The sequence below is a fragment of the Catharus ustulatus genome, chromosome 2 (genome assembly GCF_009819885.2).
Source record: "Catharus ustulatus isolate bCatUst1 chromosome 2, bCatUst1.pri.v2, whole genome shotgun sequence".
Lineage (NCBI taxonomy): Eukaryota > Metazoa > Chordata > Aves > Passeriformes > Turdidae > Catharus > Catharus ustulatus.
Genome location: NC_046222.1, coordinates 64,191,655 through 64,208,834, shown reverse-complemented (window position 1 = coordinate 64,208,834; position 17,180 = coordinate 64,191,655).

Below are 17,180 nucleotides of genomic sequence, written 5' to 3'. Positions count from 1 at the left end.
GGATATTGTGTATTAATATGGCATATTCATATGACATGGCATGTTAACATAATGCATGCACTGCCAGTTCCAGTGAGATAGGAATATACTGCAAATATAGACACTAGATCTTGTAAAAAAGAAAAGGAAATATCTGCATTTTCAAATAAAGGATATTTTCTGAAGCATTTTGAAACTTCTCTGAAGCAAATATTTTATGGATTTTTCTTAAACCTGACTTTTTTTTTGCAGAATAAATTACATCAAACCATACAGAGATCAACAATATGCTTTACTTCACTGAATAATAAAGTACTTTACTGATGAAAATCTGTTTTGTGAATTATTTGTGACAAGCTTGTTAGATATTAGAGCACATAGACCTGTCATTAATACAATCATTTAAGCATTTGTTTAGAAATTTATAAACATAATTAAATTTTATTAAATTATTTGTTTAGTAGATGGAATTAATTTTATTGCAGTTATTGTTAATGGTTAATGTTTCCTATGTCTTTTTAAGATTTTGTGTCAGGACAGGATAGATTTTTATTGTATGGTTCTCCTTTGGCTTAAGCTGCTCTCTGGAAATATTGTGACTTCCTTGGGAATGGTCAAATAAAGAAATTTATGGAAATGAGGGGAGAAAAGGAGAAGGAGGAAGGGAGAAAGAAAACAAAATCAAGAGTGAACAGAAACTCCAATAAATGAGAAAAGCAGGAAATAGAACTACTATAAAAGTCTCAGAGGGGAAGAAAGAAAATATTCTCTTGGGCTTGGGGAGTGGACTGTGCATAATCTGCAAATCTGTTGAGCTGCCATACTGGGACCATGCACAGACGAGAAGACCTGGCTGTGGATGTTCACATGCACCTTTTCTAATATGTCTAACTTAAGATGTTTTATCAAACTTAGTTTTGGGTAGACTCTTATCTTTGTGATTTAAACTTTCTTGGGAGTGCTGATAGTGCCAGCTTTAAGGAAAAGGTAGAAGCAGATCAAGCTCAAAGATCTGGCTAAATAATTTATATTTTGCAGGTAGGAGTACTGGTAGAGGACAAGGTTGGAGAAGCCAAAATCATAGAATGACAGAATGATTCGGGCTAGAATGGGCTTTAAAATTATCTGGTTCCAACATCCCTGCCATGGGCACAGATACATTTCACTAGATCAGGTTGCTCAAAATCCCATTCAACCTGGCCTTGACTGCTTCCCGGAATGGGGATCAGCAAGTTTTCTGGGCCACCTGTACCACTGCCCCATAACCCTCACAGTAAAGACTTTTTTGTTAATACCTGATCTGAACCTACCCTCTTTTGTTTTAAAGCCATCCCCCCTTGTCCTGTCACTGCAAGCATTTGTAGTTAAAGTAATGTCTGATTATATGAAAGATCAGGAAAATCAAAGAAAATGGAGACCCTAACAAAAGTCTTGATAAATATAGTTCATGAGAGCTGTTTAAGGGCCAAATCCTGTTCTGGAAGAACTGTAAGAAAAATACCCTACCTAGTAGTCTTTAAAGTTATTCTCAGAGATTTGGTATGGAACACATATTTTCCTTCTCTCCATTAAAACAAACAATTTGCCAAACAAAATTACTGACCCAACAGCATCTAAGAAAGCTACTGGATATTTCTTATGCTTCATATGTAGGAAGGTCCCTAAGAATATCATAATAATATAATAATATTGTTAACGGTAATTAATACATTGGGATTCACTGAAAATACAGTGTGTCACTGAATCTCTTCTCTCTTCTAGTATTTCCATATTACAATTGCTTCAGGGCTAATGTTTACTGGCTGTAGCCAAGGAAGTGTGGTAAAGTTCAATGCATCACTTTCTCCTCACAAAGCACTACTTAGCGATTGAAAACTGTAACATCAGTCAGACATGTCAGCAAGTTTCATCTGAAGAAGGACCAGTGTCTTCAGAGCTGATGCTTCCACCTTCCAGTATTGGTCAAAAGCAGAAGATTGAGGAAGACTACAGAATAATTTGCAGTGTAAAGTACCAGGTAATCCTGATTCACAGAAATTCACCTCTGCCAATATTCTTGCAATTACTCCCAGGTGGGATGAAGATGCCATCTTTGAAATATTTGCATTCCAAGTGCAGCTAGAAATCAAGTTTCAGTTTCCTGAAGAGAAGAAGCCTGAACTGTGCCAAGTAATATGTGTGTATAAATTTGCAGGAGATAAAGTTCATACTGGAAACAGAACCAGTAACAACAACAAAGGTATTAAGCCAGATTTCTGGTAATCAGTTATTTCCATTTTTTGTTTTCATTTTAGTTCTTCTAGCTAGCATTTTACTCCCTCTGACAAAATTTCAAAGTCTTCTAAGGGTGTATGAAATTCCCTATACATTGTACACTAAAGATTCTACAAACTAAATTTACCTGTTATGCAACCCTTTTGTTTCCAAAGTGTTCCTTTGTTTAGTTATGCTGTTAGTAGCTCTACTTTAAACATGACTGATTGCAACTCTGTAAACAATTCTGTTGCTGAATCTCTCAGAAAGATGGAATCCCATTTACTTTCTCTGAGCTGCAATTTCAGAAGATTAGAAGGGAAAAAAAACCCTAAACTAAAAACTACCAACCCAAAACAGATAATGAAACTGTTTTTGCTCTCCATCCCTAAAGTTCAGAAACACAACTAGGAATAAATTATGATAATAAAAAAATCTGCTGAGTCAAGTGTTACATTTGTATGCCTTTTAAAAGGGAGCAGCATCTTTAGACTTTTGTAGCTGAAAACCTTTCTTTGCCAGTGAACACATCTATTTGAAACCAACCATCTACTTTTGTTCCTTCTAACCCTTTTCATTTGTATACTCCTGTGTGAGCTCCAACATAAACAAGACTTGTAAACAGCAGGCTATAGATAAGCTTTCAAAATGTTGTGTGGCATTTTGCCCACATATCTGTCAAGTAAAAGGTTAGAATCTTCACTTTTTAAAGAAAAACATACCAATTAGCAGCAAGGCAAAGCTGTCTAGAGCATGAGGTTTTCAAAGTTTGACACATCTGTAGGTGCAACACGAGCCATTTATTTGTACGAAGCTCCCTTTCATCTTCTAATGGCAAGAGAGAATCCAGGGAGGGGCCCGTCTATGAGGAATTTGCTCTCAGGAATTAAGAAATGAGGTTCTTACCCAATGTGTCTAGTATATCTGCAACTGAGTGATGGGGTAGGAGATGATTGCTTTGCCTTGTTTGACTACCAGATTGAGCTCTCTGTACTGGTTTCAGTGGCATGATCACCAAATAGGATTGCCAAATACTCTTATCCCCACTGTGCAGGAAACTAAGACAGACTTGAAGGCTTGCTTCCTGGCATGGGCTAGTGTGACTTCAGGTCACAGCAAAAGCTGGAGAGTGATGACAGCAGCCTGTGAGGGGCCACTGGTCCCTGTCCTGATGGGGCACTGGCAGCTGGTGCTCAAGGCCATGCAGGACTTTGGCTTCATCCCCTCAACACATTGGCCATCTGAGATAAGCTGAACTGACAGTTGGCTGCCAGCACAGAGCAGTAGGGGTTTGTGCCCCCCTTAGAGCCAGGGGTAAGCGAGAGAGAAAATAATGTTTCTAAAAGTCATAATTCCCTGCTCTGTTTGCTCCTGGGATGGTGCTGCTATCCATCCCCCTTTCTGCAGGCAAACTGTTGTCTTACAGTCTTGTCATAAGTGATTAGTCAGAAGCCAGTGCTATTAAAAAAACAGAACAGAATGTAATAACCAAGGTGCAAAATTACCATTTAAAAAAATCCTATAACCTGCTGCAAAAACAAAAACAGATCCTAAAATTAAAATATGAAATACTGTATCCTTGAGACCACTAAAAATGCTCAGTGAATTTTTCTAGCTTTATGAAAGACATATTAAACAGGCTTGGTTTTTTAAAAATGTGAAGTATCCATGTCCTGGAAATTAGGTCCTTTAAGGCATCTTAACGATGAGTACATATAATTTTTTTTTACTCTTTAAAAAAATGCATATATTGGATAAACTATGCAAAAATAAAGTATGACAAAGAAACAAAGAAATCTATGCAAATATAAATCTTAGGTAGTATTTCTGTCATTAATGTTGATGTGTTAGGTACCAAAACAGGTTTAGTCTTATATAAAAAAGTGTATTCATGGCTACTGCCCTGAGGAATTTAGTGTTAGTAAATTAACAAAAATGAATTGCTACAATTTTCTATTTTATTATAATTTCTAAAATTGTTATCAGACTTAACAGTTCTACATACATCTAGAGATAACATCTGAATTGCAAACAAATCACTGCAAAACATGTGTTGCAGACAGTTTTATTTAATGTGCAGAGGCATTAAATATTTAAAAGGCTAACTTCTGCCATTTGCCTATTCCACTAAGTGCGTCCACTGTGGTGCATAAAGGAGAGTCTACTATATTGGGAGGGGTAATATTTCAAGGCAAAATTTATTTTACCCTACAGGTATTTAATTTAGAGCTAATGAGTCAGTTATGTTACTAAAATAGCATAGTTATTTTAAATACATTTATTTAGATGCAGGGACTATATAATTAGGTTTTTTATCCTTTTTTTACTCGGTATTTCTTAATAACTAGTTCCTGTTTAACATGCAGTAACTTGTATCAAACCTAAATTAAATGCTTTTTGGAGGATTGTTTTTTAAAGCTTTACAGAAGAAGTAAAATTTGCCTTTTTAAATTAAAAATCTATTTGAAAAGACAAACTAAGGGTATGTAAGCATCTCTAAGGCACAAGGACACACCATTTGGTTATGGTGAATGATGATCCTGGCTCACTTATATCCTCGTTTGTGTAACGCTGTAAACACACCCTCACTGCCTGGGAAACTGTCTGCCAGGGTGCTGCAGCGCAGCCCCTCCATAATGCTCGCTACCACCTGATGTGTGAGGGCACAAAGTCTCAGAGCACACCAGTCAAGTTCAACATCTCAACCTTATTTGAAGGCACTTAATGACTCAGGGTATCAAAAAGACTTAGTCCTTTGTGATGACTGGTTGACACTTTTGGGATTTTGTCTCATTAGAACAGTCTGACATAAATATAGTTTATCTGGAGAGGGACTGGTATCTTTGGTGGACAGACTTGCTTGATACAGTGGAATGAAATCCCACAAGAAACAATGAACATTTTACACCTCAGGAAGTGTCTGCTTCACTTACAAGACTTTTCTCTTTACTTAGCTTGCTTTAAAGAAAATATGTGCAAAATGTGGATGTAGGTAATTTTAATATATAAAGATGAAGCAGGTTACACACTTCTCTTTCAAACAAGGGTGCCAGAACAAAATTAAAGTAGATTAATTTGTAGTGCTTGATGAACTAGTTTTAGATGTTCTCAACTTACAGTGATTAATATCTATCAAAAAACCTGTGTGTTGGAGAAGACCCCATATGACTACAAGGAAGGTAAACTAATGGCTAATTCAAGCTGTATGAAATATATTCGGTTACAAAAATGTCTGAATTCAGACATTATTGAGCTCTTATTACAATGCATAATCATATAGGAAACTGCTAAAGAAATGCATTTTCAATTGCTTTGCTCTTCTCTAATGATTGTCTCTGATTTTTAAAGGCTGTAGTCATGTTAGCATTAGGCTGTAATATGTTAGCATTCACTTCTTCAGCAGACATAGCTAGTCTTTATAGTATTATCACTGTAGTCCTGATCCTGCTGTCTTGCAGACCAAGTAGCTGCTTGTTGCATTTTCCTACTAAAGGCTCACCAAAGCATAACCCGATTTCATCCTTCACTTACATGAATGTTATCATCCTGATATCGTTTGGTCCATGTGACACAAAAATCACAGAAGTCCCCATGCAATTGAATTTCTAAAGAAAAACAATTTGTGAACTTTTAATCACAACTTCTTTCAGGGGTTTTTTTGTTGTTTTTTTTTACAAATTAATGAGAATACTAAAGTTTTGCTTGTGACTTTCCTAAACCATTTCATGTAGCAAGCTCTTTGGTTTACAGTCTTTATGGGAAAGCATTCACAAACAGGGGCCATTGTTTATTGTCTTGTAGTAAACAGCAACTCTCTCAAACAACTGGCTACAGTCCCCTGGGAATTGGACTCAAATCTCTGAAAAGCCACTTACCATAGTAAATTCATGGAAGAAAAATGTTAAAAATTCATGGAAGGATTTTGAAAGACCTCAAAGAGATCAAATTATTTTCTATGCTGTCTAGCTCAAAGAGTTTAAAATAAGGTACAATACAAAATTACACCTGGCAAACCTAAACAATGCATCACTAAATGCCCACATACACAAAGTGTAGGGCCTCTACTAAGAAACTAAATATTTGAATATTAATGCTTAATCTCTATTCTGTTTGGAGACACTGTTCTTTTTCAGTATGTTCATTTAGATTTGAAGCTGTGGATGCTCTCTGGTAGATTCTAATACATGTCGTCCTTCCAGTCACTGGACCAAAAAAGAAAAATGACAATAATTAGAGTTCACACCTTATCATATAAAGGGAACACAGATGGTTAATATACAGATTTAGGCAAATACCAATATGTTGGGGGACTTACTGTTGTGCATAAATGGCATGAGTTTAAAATTATTAAATCACTTTATATTTGGCTATAGTATAACCAAGGCCTGTTTCTGAACAGAACAAACTCTCATTGGATTTAACAGGTCTTTTTCAGTATTAGGCATATTTATGCAATTAATTAGGAAGAAAGAGATGATAAAAACATGACCTTTTTTCCTTCTGTGGAGTAAATATCAGGTGTCAATATTAACAGTAATGCAACTAACATTTCTAATGTATCAAGACAACTATTTGGAATATTGACCTATGGAATAAACAAGTATTGAGATTTTGTCATCCTTTCTAAATGTCACAGCACTGAAAATCACACAGGGAGAAAATTGGAATGTTAAATGGAAAGCTGCTGTGTTCAACAGCAGCAAGGAAACTGAGACTCATGGGCTAAACCACACTGGTTGACTGTTGTCATCTGTTAAACATCTTCCTTCCTTCCTTCCTTCCTTCCTTCCTTCCTTCCTTCCTTCCTTCCTTCCTTCCTTCCTTCCTTCCTTCCTTCCTTCCTTCCTTCCTTCCTTCCTTCCTTCCTTCCTTCCTTCCTTCCTTCCTTCCTTCCTTCCTTCCTTCCTTCCTTCCTTCCTTCCTTCCTTCCTTCCTTCCTTCCTTCTTTCCTGCCTTCCTGCCTTCCTGCCTTGCTGTAGAATTTTACCATTCACTACAGGCAGCAAAAGTACACACTGTGGTACTCAAAATAGGGGTGATTTTTTTTAATCTTCGCATAGGTGAGCACAACAATGGTTTTAATTTGGGGTTAATAAATTGGAAGATTTCTACCATATCAACCAGTAAAAAATTATGCTATTAAAAGGTAATGTAAATTATTTAAAATTAAGTATGTAAGTATACTTGGCTACCACACTGAAATTCTGCTTTAATTTGGTTCAGAGATATACTGAAAAAAAAACGATCGTGTGTTTCAGTGAAATTTGAATTTTTAATTTCTTTTTTCAAATACAGTACTTACAATCAAAATATTTAGATTTGGTCATTATCAACACTAACTCACTAGCACCACAAAGTGGGAGTAGAGTCTCTGGTACATTTTTATTTAAACCAGTGTAATCACACCTGACATTAACAGGTGTGGTTGAATTTAACAACATGTTTTCATTATAGGTGTCAATATTTCTAGCAGGTTGGTGTACTTCAAAGAAAGAATAATAAAAAAACTTCTACCAACACTCATAGGGCAGATAGATGAACAGTTGGCATGTGTCTCCAGATGTGTGGAGCGTGTCACATATATGAAAGCAGGTCTGAGTTTAAGCAGCGAGTTACCAGTGTTGTATGCTGAGCTCTCAATCAGATTAATTTCTAAATCACTTTATAATGACATATTTTTATCTCTTTTGCTGTTCAAATTACTTGGTTTAATTGGAGGTGGGATTGTTTTCCCACAGTAGCATCAGATACAGATTTTTTTTTTTTCTCATTTGTCTACATATTACAATTTAAGAAGAATACTTCTAATTAATCAAGTTAGTTACATATCAAGATGCAAATCTTGTATGGTCAAGGGTTTTAGTGGTTTTTTTTGTTTTTGTTTTGGTTTTGGGTTTTTTTGTTTTTGTTAGTTCATTTCATTGCTAAACTAAAAGAAATATATCACGTACACTGCATTTGCTTCAGAAAGAGTTACTGATTTGCTGCTGCAAGTTTTTCTTTTCATTTCCCATTGCTTCTATCAATAAAACTGATAGCAGTTGCTTTTAAATGCTTCTGATACTCTAATACCATCAGCAGTAAAGATTTACAAACATGAATTTAACTGACAATAGATTATAGAATCTTGTTACTTAATAGCTGAATTATGGGGAAGATTCGTATGATAAACAAACTGAAATGCCCCTTGGCTGAGGAAACTCCTAAGAGTAAAAGGAATAAAAGGTTCTGTTTTGTTTGTGGCTTTTTTTTTTTTTGAGAGAAATCAAAATCCTGCCATAAACTTTTTGCCCAACATCTTTAGTTGTTATATGCCTTGCCTATGAGTTCTTTCCATGATCCACTTTATTTTTTTCCCCCTGCTCTACAGATTTAGGTGTACCTGTCTTTTTTCAGTAGGAGCTGTTTTGTTGAAAGGAAGCATATTTATTTCAAAATTAACTGTGGCTCCAGGCTCTTTTGAGAAAGTCACAGAGCTCACATAATTCATATAATTTTTTCAGGGGTCACATCATTATGAGAATCAAAAGTATATTTACTCTCCCATAAAGTCCAGGCCATGGTTTAAATGCATATCAGCTGGCTGTGGTCAGCCTTTAAAGGAAAAACAATCAAATGAAGGAATCAAATTTGTCAATTATATCTGACTAATACATAGTAACCACTAATCTTTTCCTTTGCTGCACTATAAATCTGGAGAAGGGGCGAATTTGAGACATTTCTGTTGTTTACTTAGTATGAATATATTTAAATGCTACTTTGTATATTTATTTACAGTGTGATGCAAGATGATGAAATAAATTTCATAATTATTTTGTCAACTTCATTGTTATACCTGCAACTTCACAAACAACTCCTGTTTTTCAAAAACAAGCCTCTTGCTCCAGAGCACTCATAAACAAATTTACACAGAGTGCACAAAGAAACATGAAAGAGGAGTGTTAAGTTGGTTGGCAGGTTAGAGCAGAGAGGATATTTTAGGCACTGTAAACAGTTTTGGAATAGAAAAAGGAAGTAATGCATGAGATATGGATACACACAGTAAGCAGGACTTTATCACACCCAGGAAAGAGTAAGGACTCAGTCTACTTGTAGACTAAGGTAGACTCTTGCAAAGCCTCAAAATTGCGAAGGAGAAATTTGACCTTGTATGAAATGAGACAGAAAACCACCCGAGGGACTGAGAGAGGACTTGACATGATCAGAGTCATGAACAAGAAAGATAACTTTGGCTGCAGTGTTTGGAGTGGACTGGAGAACGGAGATTAGAGGGAAGAAGGTTACAGTGGCTAGGAGGTCACAGCAGGTGAGAGATAATGAAGGTATGAAGCAGACAGGAACAGAAGATGAATTACTGAAGATACTGTAGGTAAGACAGAAGAGGTGATTTGGCCAAGGAGTCCAAATTCAGATATTTGAAAGTTGATTATGTAAAAAAAAAGTAGTCAAGGCTCCTGTTTGACCTATTGACATGCAGCAGCCAACTTACTGTAGAAAAGGTTACAGAGCTTTCTAGATCATCTATATTGTTATCTGTCTCTGTACATTCATGTGTATTGATAGCTATTTTTATATTTTGACTGTAGAGAAGGAATATGGAAATCAGGTGACACAAGTTTATTTTGTCAACTCTACTACTGATTAGCCTGTGATCTTGGATAGGTGTTTTCTGTTTGCTGTGCTACAGCTTCTCTCTTTGTACAGCAGTGAAAGCAGCTCTTTCCTTTCTTTTTAAATTTATAGATGAAAAAGGATAGATACTGTTCCGAAGACTTAGTAGAACTCAGCTCAGAAGATGCCATCAGGCCACTCCACATGGACACCTGCACAACCACTACTTGGGTAGCAATGGTCCTTCTGTAGTGGCAGCCAGATGCTGGGGTGGGTCCAGATGCGTTTGGAGTTGCAAGAAAGTTAAACGTGACTGTGTCCAAGTCGGTAGTTTTGACTGGAGGTGTCACAGCTCACTGGTGTCTGAAACCATCAGAAACAAAATATATTTGCAGGCACACGTCACCTATCAATTGGCTCTGTAGATTACATATGGCTTTGAAATGTGTTTTCAAAAGACAGTGATGATATTCTTCCCTGAGAGTGCTTCATTCAACATACCAAACAGCTTTTTAATATATTGGTAAAATAAGACATAAAGCAGACAAAATACTTGTTGGGAATTTCACTCCAATATATTTGGAGTGTCACAATTCCAGTTCAGAAAAACTGCAGACAACAAATGATCATGCCATAGAAGACAGAAAGAAAAAAAAAATATAACTAGCAGATTAGCCATAAGCCTCGAAAGAAAGAGTACCTCAGCAGTAAACACAGACATAATAGTGACTATAATTTTTGCAAAAGCACAAACTCTGCACTCATTAGTAAAAGCAAATAAAGAGTACAAACTGGTAAAGAATATTCTTTCCTCCGAGGTAGTGTTTTTTGTACTAGTGGTACTGAAGCTAAGAGTCCAAGAAGATGAAGAAAAGGGGTAAGGTCCTTCACTATAGTGCTGAATGTGGCTATAGCTGCCAGCTTTTCACCAGCTGAAATTCTGAATGCCAGAATTCCTGTGGAGATAATTTTTGTGGCTTACGCCTCCTGGTTTTCTCCCTGTAAGCTATGACTATAGAAACCTGTTTGCAGCATCCACTGTACAGATAAGTCAATATTTAGGAAAAAAAATAGATTAATGGCTATTAGAACATTAACTGCATATTAAAAGAATGGTCCAGTAAATAATATCTTTTGAATTCACTGTAGGAAATCATGTTGTTAGAAAGCATAAAATTCTTAGAGGGATAAAGATCACTCAGGAAGAGATCTTTCTAATGTGGTAAAGGAATATAATACAGAAAAAAAATCTGTTGAACATGTTGAAACTTTTTTACTTCCTAAATTAAATTGTTTTCATTTGCTGCTGAGACAATTAGCAGGTGTCAGTTAGACGACACAATAGATTATAGACCAAATTACTTTCTCTTTTTAGACAACAGTTTGAGTCACAAGAATGTGTGAGGAGTTTTAATCAAAGATTAGAACTTTTTAATTAAATACAACCGTATGTGACTAGTCATTTGACATTAATTACTGTTTTAGTTGGATTCCTTTTGATTTGTAAAAGGCCCTGAGCACTGCAAAAATTATGTCACATCATAGAAACTGCTGATTATTAAAACAAAAAGTTTCTTCATCAGGCCATCACTCTCCTGAAAAAGAAATGTAATTTCAAAAGTGAAACGTCTGGCTTAAAGAAGACCAATGAGTTTTGAAAGCAAAAGAGCAGATGGTTCTTCAGCTGACTTCCCTTAGAAGGGATGGTCTGAAGGCACTTAATTGTAATGATTGATAAGGTCTTCTGTCAATGCTCAGCAAAACTTTCAAGGGGCTAAACAGCTGGCATGAGGTTCATGTGGAGTTTTAACTAGCTGACTACCCTTTGGGGTGTCTTAAAGCTAACTAGCATCACTGATATTAATAGAGGATATCAATCAAAATGAAATGCTCTTGCAGAAACTGGTTTGAGACTTCAAGTAATATTTTAATTTGTTGGCCTACAGAGAGGAGGATAAATGTTAACAGTGTCCTTGTGAGATAACTTTAAATTCAAGTCCAATGGTGGTATAAGTATTTGTGAGTCCTTTTGTGATTTTGGCTTTTTCATACACTCCACTTATTCAGAGTAGAGTGGGAACAATGACAATGAAAATCCTTATCTGAACAGTCTGCACAAAGAAAAGGGAAAAAAAAAGAGAGAGAAAGATATAAAGGAGTAGGAATAATTCCTAGCTCATGTAAAGATTAGAGGTGAACTTCACACAACACTTACATGCTTAGAGTCACCGTGCCTTTCTTGGCGAACTTTTAGAGAGATTTGTCTGTCTGAAGGTGAATTAAGAAAGCCCCTAACCTGCAGTGGCACATTGCAGTTTCTAAACATGGGGCTTGAATGCATGTATCTGTAGCTCTTTACTTAGCCTACCAAAATGGTGCTCAATACCGAGCTACAAAGTCTATCTGCTGCAGAGCTTGTTCCTGGAGATGACAACTTGCCTGAAACTCAGAGTGGACAATTATTATCTCACGAGAAAGTTCAGAAATGTTTGAACCAGTGATAGTCTGGTTGCCAGCAATGCCACATACAAATCTGGACTTGTCTATCTCTGTTTTCCCACAGTCTAATCATACTCATAAGTTTTAAATTGGCAAAGCAATTAAAAGCCTGTTTCGGACCCCAAATTTAAAAAGCACTTTGCACGGAGACTGTTTCATGGGCAGAAGTATTGACATGATAGAAAAAAATAATATTACTTGGAACTAGCTAATCTCCACAAATTGATACCAGATTTACATGCAAATCTGCTCCTTCTGGCCGTCAGTACAGGAGGTTAATCTGCAGTTTGAGTAACAGTTAAATGGGGTAAATTTACTCAATGGAAAATCGAAGTCTAGTTTATAACCTGGTCTGAAACTCAACAGATCAGAGTTCATTTCTGTGGCAGTCTTCCTATATGACTGTGAAAGAAATGTCTTTCAATTTCTTTGTAACTCAATTTTCTAACTATAGAAAGATGGCAGTACCTTTCTGCATCTCTTAGTAGATGGTAGGACTCTGAAAAGTTATCTGCCACTGGCATTGGTGCGGTGCCTGGGACAAACAGATGATGCTAAATACTGTTGTTATTTCTAGTATAAATTGTATTTATTCCTATTTTTCTAGTTTAGCCTCCAGCCTGCTACAGTCTGAAAATCACTATGGAAACTGTGGCAGTAAATGTGGTATTTAGCAAACAGTCTTCATGCCTTGTCTAGATTAAATCTTTTCCTAAAATTATCTGAATCACTGTCTATTTCCTATAGGAGTGCAACCTCTCCTTTTCTGGACAGAAAAGTTCACTCCATTCAGATAGAAAGACTTCATTTAAAGTGAAAAAACCTATCAGTTGTGTATGAAGACAAGCACTGTAGGAAACTTTAAGTCTAGAAAGAATGAAAAAAATGTGTGCTTTATTATTGAAGAGATATTGTTTTTCAAGGAAAAAGAAAACTGAGGAGAAACACGAAATTATCATAGCATTTTGTATTCACTGCATCAGTTATTTCCCAAAGAAAGCCTATCAGTTAAAATGATGAATTTTAACCTTTACCAATTCTTCTAGAGAACATTCAATTTATATTCTTCAGGCACTTCGCGACTTGTTCACCATACTGATGCAAAATTATTGTTTTTGTAATATTTATAAAGATCTAGTTACAAGTTTTCAAGGACATATTTTATTTTGTTTTCCCCGAAATCTAAACCCTTTAGTATAAGTTAAGAAATAAATGGAACAAAAGTTAACATACAGTATACTTATATGCCTTAATACATTAATATTTAAATAAAGTATTATATTGAATACAAGTCTGGTGGTCAATAGAAAATACAGAGGTCATATTATCACAGAGTACATAAAGCTTTAAGAGATGAATACCAATGAATAAACATTTCTGTATAGAAACTATTTTCCTCATTGCTCCTGTGAGATCATATAATGCCTGTATGAAATCAGTGGTTTCAAACTCCCTTTATGAAACCAATCCTGTAACTGCTGTTAGCAGAACTAAACTTGAAAAAACAAACAAGCTATCAAACAAAGAAACAAAAAGTCCCTGGTTTGAATATAGGTTCAGATACTGAGTTTCGTGTCTCAAAAAATTTCTGTAGACATGGAGTCAATTTTTCTTCAGTCGCTTTAGGACTCTGGGCACCTTTTTTAAGAGAACAGTAGTTTTAAAAATGAATATTACTGCCCTTTATTACTGCTGTAGTATTGCAGTATTATATGCTATCTTTGATCTGCAGTCCAAGGCTGTATTGGGTGATACCCCTGGGATCAAAACTGCCAGCACACTGAACTAGGAGATGGTGTGTAAGAGGGCCGTGGAGAAATGGGATGACCTAAAGGTTTGCTTGCCTTCGGTTATATCATTTTTGCAGAGTAAGGTTAACAATTATAAATTCTTCAGAGAATTTTCTTTTACTTTTTTCTCCTTATTTTCTATTAATTCGTTTTTCAAAACTATGTTTCTGTTCCTTCAAAATGAGTTGGCCATGTGGATCCCTGTAGGGGATTTTGGATTTTTTCTGGAGAGCATTCTGAGGAAGCACAGAGATAGGAAGTGCAGGGGTTTGCCAAGGGTGAGAGAGAAGTGGGAGGCTTCAAGAAGGTACATACAATGAATTGGCATCCTGCAGGTCAGGAATATCGAAAGTATTTTTAGAGGCTTCAGAGATGACAGAAGCAGTGTCCCTACTAACTACAGAGGACTGGAGCTTCCAGAATGACTGAAATAAAGTGTAAAAGCAAGGACCTACCTTTTAAGATCATTGAGGAATTTGGTCATTTAAAGTAGAGGAAAATGTTTTATTTTATAACTTAATTTTTAATTGAACAATTTTTTACCATCCTAGTAATTTTGAGTCTTTTTGTCCAAAAATGTAACTATCCTAGTTGAAGAACTGATAAAGCCTGTATTTTCAGTATTTTCAGTTTCTTTCAGAAACCTCACTCTAGCAGAGACATCTAGACTAGTCCTCCTCAAAGATTTGGCTGATTTGGGGTCCTGCTGAAGTTCTTGTAGATATTCCAGTATATCTGAAATACTCAGATTGTGTTTCAGACTCTGCTGTGAAGCACACTGAGTAGTCTCTGTTCTATGAAATTTTAATCTAATTATCAAGACACCTACCAGTTTAATGCTGTGAGAAGTTTGGTGTTAATATGCATGGCCTGCGGCAAGAGCTTAGTTATAAGGGGGATATTACCAGTGGAAATGTTAGTCACCTCCTAAGTGATATCAGAGACTTGCAAATGTCTCTGGTACAAAACCTTCCCACATAGATACCTAAAGCAGTAGTTGTAGCTTAAGAATAAGCTCCAAAGGAAAGCCTGTGTGCTAGTATATGTTATTTGCTGTATCCCAGGAATTGAACTTTACTGAATCAGACATCTAAGTAAAGAATATACAGACATTGGAGTATTAAACACAGAGATTTCAAGATCAGTCAACTTGAAACAATAAAAATGGATGTCTGAACACCCTTTCCCTTCCAATTTCCGAAGGCAACTCTGAGACACACTTAGTTGCCTGCATGGGGCTGGACCTCACATAGGAGTCTGCCTTTCATATGAGTAGCTCAGTGTTTAAAGCAACTGTCACAACAGCTGGGGATTTGGAATAAAACCTAATTCTTCTATTCTGTAAGGCACTGCACTGAGTGGAGAAGAGCCAGATTTGCATTCTGGTCCCTACTCTTGCCGTCACCATAACTTTTTTATGTAATGGCACTTTAATGTAAATTGGGTAGGGAAGTCAGTGCCCAGTTCCCCCTGCTATTGAGTACTTCAAGCACTGTGCTGTATTCTTCCACAGCTGTTGTATGTGAGTGTAGAATTCTTGCTTGGCACCCACCATTTGAATTCACTCCAAGCTCTTCTGAAGAAAAAGTCTGATTTAAGTATGTGCTTGGTTCTTTCCTAAAGTTAGTTTGTATTAAGTTTGAGAACCTGCCTTAGAATGAAGAGCAGTTGATTTGACTATCAATCATTTAAATAAATTTTTGAAAAAAGTTAATGTGTATTTTTTCTACATTTCATTATTGTGCAGTGGGGAAAAAACCTTTATGTGACAATGACAAAAGTGTACAGATCCATTTTAAGCTTGGCTAACTGACACAGGAAATATTCTATATCTGTAAGTAGATAGCCAGCAATTTATTCATCCACATTAGGAATGAACAAGAAAATGAAATAAAAATTCCCCTGCAGAATTAACAGAAGTTCTCAGTTTGACAGAGGGGATGAAACTGTAAGACAATAACATTGAACATAGTGATTTTTCTACTGCATTTACCTCAGGCAATAGCACAGTGATATTTAAACAAGCTGGTAATTATATGAAAGATGTCAAATAAAAAACATTCAAAATTCAAATTTATATAAAACTCTGTGTTAGGGCTTCTAACTTATATAAGTAGGTAACACAAATCCAAAGAAAATTCTTTTTCAGGATGTCATAAGAGTTGTGGGTGTTACTGGTATATCTTTGGTAAAAAAGAATTCTTAGACATAGATTTACTTTGATGCTTCTCATTACATGTCAAAGTCAGTACATAGTACATCACTTTATCTCTAGGGAGATTTTTCACCCTATATTTTTGCCTGTCTTTGTAATTATTAAAGGGATGGATGAAGAATGCATTCTAATATTTTATATGGGGTACATAGAAGACAGGTGAAGAATTGTGCCATAGTAGCACAGCCCTGCACTTCAAGGGTCCAAGTAAGAAAAGTCTGCAACTTTTTTAAAGTACCCACCTACTTGTACTGCAGATGGCTTGAATTAATGGTTTCACTCCACACTTTGATTCCTATAGCACTATACTGCTTTCTAATGTAGACATACCTTCTAATTCCTAAGTCTTCCATCAAACTATAATAAAGTCATTAAATTTACAAATACCATTGATGGGCTGCTACTGGGTTTGTAACTTTTATTTTAAAATAATAAATTTTTTAAAGTTATTTTTTCTTCCTTTAATAAACTGCTAAATTTGTGTCAGGTGTAACTAAATAAACAGGGTATCTCAGTGACATCCAGGCAGTGGTATATCAGAGCTGCCACCTGTTTGCACATCTGAAGAGGGTTTTTTCTTCAAGACACTCTCTTCTGCAGTTTGGATCACTGTCTGAAATACTGATCTGAGAAAAATAGAATATTGTGGATAGCTACAGTGTTGAAGGAGAATGAAAAATAGTTGTATCAAGTGCAATGTCATTATCTAAGAGGCAATAAACTGGGAGCTAAATCAGATGCAAGAGGAGAAAAAAGAAGCAGCTAGTTCTCTAGCTGTAATAGTCTATCAGGGAACAACACTCCCTCATGAACCGATTACAACCCTACTATGT